We start from the raw sequence: 10,913 nt of genomic DNA, 5'->3' as shown, positions 1-10,913 counted from the left end.
TCGCGTCCCAGAAGATGCCACTTGGCGGTTTTATTTTCAAAAACGCGCGCATTTATTGCTGTAAGCTACACTTTGTCCCCCACGTTCAACGGCGAGATGGGTATCCAACGGTCCTCGTTACTCCACGAAAATTTGGGCGGGACGAATATAATTTCGAGGCCGCTTTTCCACACATTGTGACACTTCGGGAACCTGCGCCTTCATTTAATTCCCCAGGGGCTAATCCCATCAAAACATCAGCAATCATACTTTACCTGCAGAAAACCGTGGAAATTTGCACACCTTCAACTTTGTAAGTTCTTGCTCTCTCTATTCTTAACCTTTTCTCCTCGGATATAGTCCTCGGCTGTCCTCGTAGATATTCTCCCCTTTAGAGTTTAGCCTTTCGTTCTTTTCTGATGGGTAGGTTTAAGTGTCTAGTTGATACCGCCGCTGGAATGGAAGGCTTCAGAGCCAAGTATAACATTCCCGGCGATGTAGGTTTAAAATATTGCCCGGCAGAAGCCGTGGCCGGTTCTAGAAAAGAGGGAGAGGTTATCATCCCAATGATAGCTTTTATAGAGGGTGGGATGACCCTCCCAATAAGGCCTGTAACTAGGGAGTACCTTCGCAACCACCGGTTGTGTCCCGATCAGTGCCTCCTAAACGTTTTTAGAGTTTTGGGTAGTGTCGATGCTCTGAACGAGCAAATGGGTCTAAACCTCACCTAGCACGATGTCGTCTTCCTGTACGAGTCCCATAAACTTTCCACCGTAGGCTACTACATTAAATCCCGTTCCAGCGTCGTTAGGCTAATCTCCTGTCTGCCCAAATCCAACAAAGGCATGAAGGATGACTACCTGATCGTCTCTGGGAACTGGCACGACGGCCTCCACTGCCCAGTTGAGTGGGGAGATCCAGGTGCGACACCTTAGGATTAACCTCCCCCCCGCACACACTCCTCTAACACTCACAAAAATGCATATTCACATGTATTCATGTTTATTTAGGTTTATTATATGTTGTGTGAATCTGACCATGTTCATTTGATTTGGTGTCTTCTTTTACAGATAAGCAACACGTACGCCCACACTTAAGCCACTGCAACATTGCAGATCTCAACCGAGTACTGCGCTCCGAGGTGTTTGTCAGCGAGGACCTACAACTCAGAGCCGCTCATCTGATCCTAGGGTACGATCCCATTTCCTCGGACTTCCAAGAGATAGAAAACGCCATTGTCTCCGGTGACCGAAGACGAAGGAGAATAAACGTAGCCCGACCCCACTTTTTGGACGACCGCGATCTCCCTGACGCCCCTCACACCGTTCTGTACAACCAGACCATAGCGGTAATTCCCCTCGCCGTGCACTCTCAGGCAACTGTTGTTCCAGAGGAGCAGGTGTCTTCTTCACATACACTAGACGAAGAGATAGATCAATTCCAATTTGAAGACACCGAAAGACCTCGAGGGAATCAGTTCGTCGTACTTTCTGACGAGGAGGAAGAAGCCACAGAGGCCTCTGGAATCGCAGGGTTAGTCGTTGCCCAACCAGAGGACGAATCCGAGGAAGATATGGACAGGATGAAGGGTCTCCTAACCAATAGAGCTGCGAAGGTTGTGGAGAGAAAGACGGGGGGGTCCCAAGCTCTTCAATCTTTGCCACCTCCCCCTCATCTAGCTGAGCCAAAACTTCCAGCCGAGGATCCCAAAAAGAAGAGAAAGGGGGAGGCCGAGGGGACGATCAGCAAGGACCCCAAAAAACCACGACAACAACTCCCACCGGTTCAGCAGCAAAAGCTGGACAAAGGCAAGGGTAGGGCCCGCTCAGTTGAAAGCGGGGAAATCAGGGACGAGGCCGAAGTGCGCCGAGCACCGACCACCTGGTCCCCCGACTTAAGACTGGACGGCGCACCCATCTCCTGCCAATCCAGTATAAGGGCGGTTCAACAAGGCCATGCCCACCACTTGGCCGAAGTGTTGGAGCGACCTCTCTTGCTGCCCAAGGACATGGAAACCTTGGAAAAAATGAGCCAGCCACAACTATTCCTCTCTTTAAAAAGAGACTTAGCGCTGGTAAGTTTACCCCTTTTTAGGAAGATTCCACTTTTAACAATATTCATAAGGTTTTTACTATTCCTGATTCCATCAAACTTTGTTACAGGCCATTCAGGAGGTCTTTGTAGCCGAGAAGTTCATAGAAGACACTCGGAAAAAGGCCAGAACTGAGCAGGAGATTAGAATAGAAACTGAGAAGTCCTTGGGCACAGCCCTTGCTCAGAATGAGAAGCTTACCTCGGAGGTGGCTGATCTAAAGAGAGAGAAGAATGGAGCCGAGGCGAATCTGAAGACCATGAAGACCCAAATAGAAGGGCAGCGCAAGCTCCTTCACGAAAAAGATGATGAGCTCTCCCGAGCCAAAAGGGAATGCTCGGATTTGGAAAAAGAACTTGCGCTGATGAAGGAAGAAGCCAGCTCATTCCATCGCTCTTTACAGGCTGCCAAGCAGACGAGCTACGAGGAAGGGGTAGCAACCACCGAGGAGCAGCTGACAGAGGCCTTCGCGGCTTTGTGCCGGGAGTACTGTCAGAAAGTTTGGGGGGAAGCCCTAAATGTAGCCGGAGTTCCTCTATCTTCGGATCTGAGGAAGTCCGAGAACGTTTGGCTTCCCCTGGAGATACAGGAGATTGAAGAGGCTCCTGCTGCTACTCCTACCCCTGAGTCAACTCTCCCTGCTCTGCCTCCGATGGTCCCACAGCTAATTCCAGATCCTACAGAACCTTCAGGTTCCAACAAAGAGAAGGAAGGAGGCGGGGATGCAGAGAAGGACTTGAGCCAGAAAGTGGAACCCAACGTCCTTCCAACGAAGACAGCAGACAAAGGAAAGCAAGTCCTGACTCCCTTTGAGCTGGAGTTGAGAAAGACCGAGGCTGCCAGTACCTCTCAGCAAGACCCCCCTCCAAAAGCTTAGGACCTAGCTTTAGGACTTCTCTCTTTCTACTTATGGATTAAATATGTAATGTACATTTAAGTGATTAATGAAGAACTATTTCGTTTGATTCTCATTTATATCGCGTCCATTTTACTTTATTCCTGTTATGTTGATTATAAAGATTGCCATTAGTACATGGTCAAAAAGGGGCAGAGCAAACAAATTTAACTTCAAGTTTTGCACAATCATAACCTCCATGCAGTCACTTGCGTGTTATTAAAAACCTAATAAAAAGTGATATGGCTAATATATTTAAACAATGCCTTGGTTAAAAAAGAAAGACCTCATATAACGATTAAAACCTTATAATGTGTAGCATTGTTTTTAGTAGGATGTAAGATCTGAGGACCACTTCTTCCTCACATAAATTTGCTTAATACTTTTAAAGAAATAAAACTTAAGATCCGAGTTATTGAATGGTAAGGCACTAACTCCCAGACACAATAAGAAGTTAACTTTGATCAAGTTTATGGTCCGAGGACAAGACTTAATTAATTTTCCATTTGATTCTTTAGACCATTAACTTCAAATGTTAATTTTCCCAAAGTAGGAGGTCCGAGGACCCGGCATAACTAAGGTTCTGTTTAACAAATGACAAGACATCAATTTCCACAAGGTTTGTGGTCCGAGGACGACACTTAACCAAGTTTCTGTTTGATTCTTAAGAACAATAGCTTCAAATGTTAATTTTCCCAAAGTAGGAGGTCCGAGGACCCGACATAACTAAGGTTCTGTTTAACAAATGACAAGACATCAATTTCCACAAGGTTTGTGGTCCGAGGACGACACTTAACCAAGTTTCTGTTTAATTCTTAAGAACAATAGCTTCAAATGTTAATTTTCCCAAAGTAGGAGGTCCAAGGACCCGACATAACTAAGGTTCTGTTTAACAAATGACAAGATATCAATTTCCACAAGGTTTGTGGTCCGAGGACGACACTTAACCAAGTTTCCGTTTGATTCTTTAAGAATAGTAGCTTCAAATGTTAATTTTCCCAAAGTAGGAGGTCCGAGGACCCGACATAACTAAGGTTCTGTTTAACAAATGACAAGACATCAATTTCCACAAGGTTTGTGGTCCGAGGACGACACTTAACCAAGTTTCTGTTTGATTCTTAAGAACAATAGCTTCAAATGTTAATTTTCCCAAAGTAGGAGGTCCGAGGACCCGACATAACTAAGGTTCTATTTAACAAATGACAAGACATCAATTTCCACAAGGTTTGTGGTCCGAGGACGACACTTAACCAAGTTTCTGTTTGATTCTTAAGAACAATAACTTCAAGCGTCAGAGGTACTCATAACTTTGAAATATGAACTGACAAAAGTCCATTTTATTAATAATAATACCTTCTAAGATTATTTACATTCCATGGACGTGGTACAATTTGTTCGTCTAGATCAGCTAGCCGATATGACCCTATGCCGGCTACTGAAACAATGCGATAGGGGCCTTCCCAGTTGGGTCCTAGCTTACCCCAAGCTGGGTTCTTAGAGGTACCCATAAATTTTCTTAGTACAAGATCACCAGGTGCAAGTGGTCTTAGCTTCACGTGGGCATCATATCCCCGTTTTAGCTTCTGTTGATAATAAGCCATTTGGACCATAGCTGCCTCGCGCCGTTCCTCAAGCAAATCTAAGTCTTTCTCCAGGAGTCCCGCGTTATTCTCTGGATTAAAAGAGCTTGTCTTTAGGGTGGGAAAACCAGATTCCAGAGGTATCACCGCCTCGGCTCCATAAGTCATAGAGAATGGCGTTTCTCCAGTGGACCTGCGCGGTGTGGTCTGATACGTCCACAGAACATGAGGGAGCTCTTCTACCCATCTGCCTTTCGCATCGTCCAACCTTTTCTTCAGCCCACTGACAATGACCTTGTTAACGGCCTCGGCTTGCCCATTTCCTTGAGGATAAGCTGGGGTGGAATATCTATTTATGATACCCATATCACCACAATACTTCCTAAAAGCCTTACTGTCGAATTGAACACCATTGTTTGAGATGAGTGTGTGTGGTATATCGAATCTAGTGACGATGTTTTTCCAGACAAACTTTTTGGAGTCAACATCTCTAATATTTGCTAAGGGCTCGGCCTCAACCCATTTAGTGAAATAGTCTGTTCCCACGAGAAGCCATTTTTTGTTACCTGTTGCCCTCGGAAATGGCCCAACTATGTCTAGTCCCCACTGTGCGAAGGGCCAAGGACTGGAAAGGGGGTTAAGAACTCCTCCAGGTTGATGAATAGTAGGGGCAAACCTCTGACACTGATCACATTTCCTGGCATAGTCTTGAGCCTCCCTTTGCATATTGGGCCACCAATAACCCTGAGTCAGAGCTCTGTGGGCTAAGGATCTTCCCCCAATGTGGCTGCCACAAATCCCTTCATGCAGTTCTTCTAGAAGCCCTTCCGTTGAGTCAGGGTGTACACACAACAAGTACGGTCCTGAAAAAGATCGTTTGTACAGTTTCTGGTCCTCGGACAACCAGAAACGTGGCGCCTTTCGACGTATCTTTTCTGATTCAGATTTGTCCTCAGGAAGAATATCATTCTTAAGAAAAGCTGTAACCAGGTCAATCCAACTAGGCCCAGGCCTTATTAGATGAATGTGAACTGTGCTGACGGCAGTAAGAGTTGGCTCCAACAAATCCTCCACGAGGATAACCCTAGGCAAGTCCTGAACCGAGGAAGTCGCCAACGTAGCCAAAGAATCTGCATGAGTGTTTGCACTCCTAGAAATATGAGCTAAGACGAAAGAGTCAAATTCAGCTTGATGACGCTTGACCTGGGCCAAGTATTCTTGCATTCTGGGGTCCCTAGCCTCCATGGTCCCCATCACTTGGCCGACCACTAACTGAGAGTCCGAGAACACATGGATTTCCTTCCCACCCATCTTACGTACCATCTGCATGCCTACCAAGACTGCTTCATATTCGGCCTCATTGTTAGTAGCCGAGAATGCCAATCTTAAAGATTTTTCGAAGACAATCCCTTCAGGGGACATTAGAACAAGTCCAATACCAGACCCTCTCTGATTAGCAGCCCCATCCACACACACTTTCCAAGCCGAGGGCACTGCGGCCGTGATCATTCCAACTGATTTTCCATCCATGTGTGCTTCCTTTAGAGTTTCTTCTAGCAATGGTTCAGTAAACTCTGCCACCAAGTCAGCGAGGACCTGACCCTTCACCGAGGTGCGAGGCTTGTATTTAACGTCAAAAGCCCCCAGGATGGTCCCCCACTTTGCTATCCTGCTTGAGTAATCGGCACTACGTAGCACTGCCTTGAGGGGTAATTGGGTCAGGACCACCACAGTATGAGACTGGAAATAATGAGGAAGTTTGCGCGTGGCGTGGACTACGGCCAGAAGCGCTTTTTCCAAGGGCAAATAGCGCACCTCGGCCTCATTCAAAGACTTACTAACACAGTTTACCGGTCTTTGCACCTCGCTTTCATTCCTTATAAGAACCAGGCTGACCGCGTGGACGGCCACTGCCAGATAAGCGAACAAGACCTCGTCCACCTCAGGGCGAGACAAAATGGGCGGCCGAGAAAGATACTGCTTAAGCTGCTGGAAAGCTAACACGCAGTCCTTGGTCCATTGAAATCCTTTCCATTTATTCAACAATTGAAAGAAAGGACGGCATCGGTCAGCTGACCGAGAGATAAACCTATTCAATGCAGCGATCATTCCAGTCAATTTCTGGATCTCTTTTGGGTTCCGAGGTGGCTGCAAATCCTGAATAGCCTTAACCTGCACGGGGTTTACCTCTATGCCTCTATGAGTAATCATATATCCCAAGAACTTTCCAGACCCCACGCCAAAAGAGCACTTTGAGGCATTAAGGCGCAGCTTATACTTTCTTAACACCTGGAAGGTGTCGGCCAGATCTTTCATGTGTGAAGGTATTGTCTTACTCTTTACTACCATATCATCCACGTATACTTCAATGGTCTTCCCCAGTTGCTGTTCAAACATTCGGGTCATCATTCTTTGGTAAGTAGCCCCAGCATTTTTCAACCCAAATGGCATAACCTTATAATGATAGTTCCCGGTTGGTGTAATGAAAGCAGTCTTCTCTTGGTCTTCCAACGCCAAGGGAATCTGATGGTAACCCTGGAAGGCGTCCAGAAAACTCATCCGAGGATGTCCGACGGTAGCATCCACCAGTTGATCAATACGAGGCATTGGGAACGAATCCTTGGGGTAGGCCTTGTTCAAATCTGTGAAGTCCACACATACTCTCCATGTGCCGTTCTTCTTCTTAACAACAACTGTATGGGCCAACCACTCGGGGTAGAAAACTTCTTTGATAGCCCCAGCCCTTTTGAGTTTGAGCACCTCTTGCTTCACAGCTTCGGAATGTTCTTTGGAAGAACGCCGAGGTGGCTGCCTTCTCGGCACAATGGCAGGATTGACGTTTAAAAGATGACAGATAAAGCCCAGATCTACGCCTGGAGACTCATAGGGGTCCCACGCAAAAACATCTATATTGTTCTTCAGAAATTCCAACAACTCCATCTTCTCTTGATGTGGCAAACGTATGCCAACTTGGAAGAACCTCTTTGGGTCATCTGCTATTACAAACCTCTCTAACTCCTCACAAACAGCCTCATCTCCTGTCGTCGCTCCAGGTGCATCCGGAGCTGTTAATTGCTATGACCCTTGGATGGGCAAAGTTGATAACTCAGCTTCTGACTGACGAAGCACTGCGGCCGATATACATTGCCTAGCCACTATCTGGCTGCCGAGGATTTCCTCTACGTACTCTCCCGAGGGGAATTTGACCTTAACATGCAAGGTAGAGGAGACAGCTCCCAGAGCATGCAGCCATGGCCTGGCAAGGATGGCTGTATATGGAGAGTATGCGTCGACCACAATGAAATCCACCTCAATCGTTTCTGAGCCAGATTGGACGGGCAAACGAATCTGTCCCTTCGGCACAACAGCCCTTCCTTCGAAGCTTATGAGTGGCGAGTCATACGGAGTTAAATCTTCCAACGTCAGCCTTAGCCCCCTAAATAAATCAGGATACATGATATCTGCACCGCTGCCCTGATCAATCATCACTCTCTTCACATCATTACTCCCTATTCTAAGGGTGACCACAAGAGCATCGTCATGGGGTTGAATGGTACCAACCTTATCTTCCTCCGAAAATCCTAAGATGGGTAAGGTCATTTTCAACCTCTTCGGCCTGCAGCCCGCATCCTCGGCCTGAGAATGGGAAACTGCCAACACCCTAGTTGGACCTGAACCGGTCCTACCAGGTGCAGCGAAAATAACATTAATTGTTCCCAATGCTGGCCGAGATGAATTGTTCCTCTGATTGTTTGAGCCAACTTGACTGACCTGCCCAGTGGGCTGACACAAGTGCTGTTTTAACTTTCCCTCACTAACGAGCTGCTCCAGATGGTTTCACAGGGTCCGACAGTTCTCGGTAGTGTGGCCCGCATCCTGATGGTACTGGCAAAAGAGGTTCTGATTCCTCATCGCAGGGTCCCCTGACATCTTACCAGGCCATTTAAAGAAAGGCTCCTTACGAACTTTCTCCAGCAATTGATGTACTGGTTCTCGGAACACAGTGCTCACGGCCTGAGGTACTGCCGAGCCTGACTGCCCAACGTAATCTCTCCTCGGCTTGTTATTGTAGTACCTGTCCGACCTGAAATCCCTTCTCTCTTGCGGGATAACCTTCTCCTTACCCTTTCCTTGCTGCTGGTCTTCCTCCACCCTCTTGTACTCGTCAATACGATCCATGAGACGACGCAAGCTGCGGACGGGCTTTTTGGTCAAAGACTTTCTCAAGTCGTGATCAGTCGGAAGACCCACCTTAAAGGTATTGAGCGCCACCTCATCAAAGTCGCCATCTATTTCATTAAACATCTCCCAATAACGGTCGGAGTATGCTTTCAACGTCTCCCCTTCCCTCATGGACATGGATAACAACGAATCCAACGGCCGAGGTACTCTGCTACACGTAATGAACCGCAAAGCGAATGCTCTAGTAAGCTCCCCAAACGAACCTATAGACCCCGATTTAAGGCCGTTGAACCACCTCATAGCCACAGGTCCCAGGCTAGAGGGGAAAACCTTACACATCAGGGTCTCGTTGTGAGAGTGCACCGCCATCCTCTGGTTAAAGTGACTCACGTGCTCCACCGGATCAGTCCGGCCATTATAGATGGTAAAAGTGGGATGGGTAAACCTCCTGGGAAGCCTTCCTTTCTCAATCCTCCGTGTAAACGGAGATTTAGAGAATTGGTGCAACGCCCTACTCATAGTATCGTTGCCTTAGCCCCTAGAATGAAGCTTCTTACGTCTGCGAGTTGGCTGGTCGTCCTCCTCACCGGAGGACGTTGCACTGGTAGGGGAGCGCGACCTTGAGCTGTAACCACCTCCCCTATCCTCCTCCGAGGAAGAATTAGATGAGGACGGTGAAAACCTACGTTTAGCACGGCGTAGCTTTCTCTTCAAACGATTGATTTCCTTCTGCATGGATTTAGAACCCTCCTCGTGGGTGGTGCTACCCCAGCCATGAGTATGGCTAGCGCCTGGGTATTCTGTATGGACACTTCCTTCACGATCCCTTCGACGCTCAAGACGTTCAAAATGATCTTCCGGTTGTGATCCCTGTGACTCTGAATGGTGAGAGCCTAAGCCTGCCATAATATCCCTACCTCTTCTAGACTAGATTCCCACAGACGGCGCCAATTGTAAGTGCACAATTGCACCTGGCCCCAAGAACAGTTACGGGCTCAGGCCCAATGAGCCTTAAACAATATGAATTTGTAGAGTGTGGGCTTAAAACCCAGGTTAGAAGTGTTTGGGGATTCAATGACAAGCCAAAGATTGCAAACACTTGAAAACAACAAGGAATATTGTAAATCAACCTGCTCGGACGTAAGCCGAGAGCTATTCTTATATTATCTCTTTCTCTTTCTTCCCTTTCTTTTAGATTACCAAAAAAGTAAAAGTCCCCCTTCCTGTTCTAGGTTTTTTTCTTAAATACTCCTCTTTTTGATACTTTGTACACGTGTTGCCCCCACTCCCCCTTAGCCTAGATATTTCTTTTCTCAGTGCCTTTGAATAGTAACCAGAAGTTTCCCTTCCACTGTTCAGGTGTCACTTCCCCATTAATGCGGCCAGGGTGGTAGGTGCAGGGTCTTTAATGTGGAGGTGGCAGCCTTTATCTTTGGTATTTCTCTAACATCGGTGCTTCTAGGACATTCAAGGGTTCACCCCCTTTAACCATTGGTCTTGACCATGTCATGCCCTAACCTTTACCATGAAGTCTCGGGTTCTCCGGTGTCCATCCGAAGGGAAATTCAACCTCGGCTGGATCCTCGGCGTATGGGCCGACCCGTAGTACTAACAAGTTCTAAACCTAAGAGCAGGTCGGCCTTCCTTAGCATGGCCCAAAGGCCCACATCCCCATCAGGGTCTTTTTATTCCCCACACTATTGAAATTGTACAGAGAGAGAAAAAAAAAATCAAAATAATTGATTTGTTATTTTTCCAAACACTGTGATTTTTTTTTTTTTTTTTTAAATTTGTTACAAGATCCTTCCAATATATATATGCTGTTTCTATTTCATTTGTTTGGTGCGGCAGCAAATTAATTTGTTTTTATAAAGATGTTTTAGGATTAATTCAACATAATTGTTATCTATTTGTTTAATTGAAGATTTGTTGTTCGCCAGAATAATTATGTAACAGACACAATTTTGTATTATTACTGCTATAATTTTTTGTTTTTGTTGTGTTCCTATTGAATTTTGCATAGAGATTAGAGATAAAGACTAAAGAGAGAGTAATTATGCCCGGTCAATTTCTTTTTTTGATGCGTTAGCAATTTTTTATTTTTTACATTTTTGATTAAAATGTTTTAGGGTGTCAATTTTCAATATATCATATACTATATAATAAAAGTTAAAAAAATAAAACT

The sequence above is a fragment of the Castanea sativa genome, chromosome 9 (genome assembly GCF_040712315.1).
Source record: "Castanea sativa cultivar Marrone di Chiusa Pesio chromosome 9, ASM4071231v1".
Classification (NCBI taxonomy): Eukaryota; Viridiplantae; Streptophyta; class Magnoliopsida; order Fagales; family Fagaceae; genus Castanea; species Castanea sativa.
The sequence above is the reverse complement of the archived record's forward strand: the minus strand, read 5'-3'. Positions refer to the sequence as shown.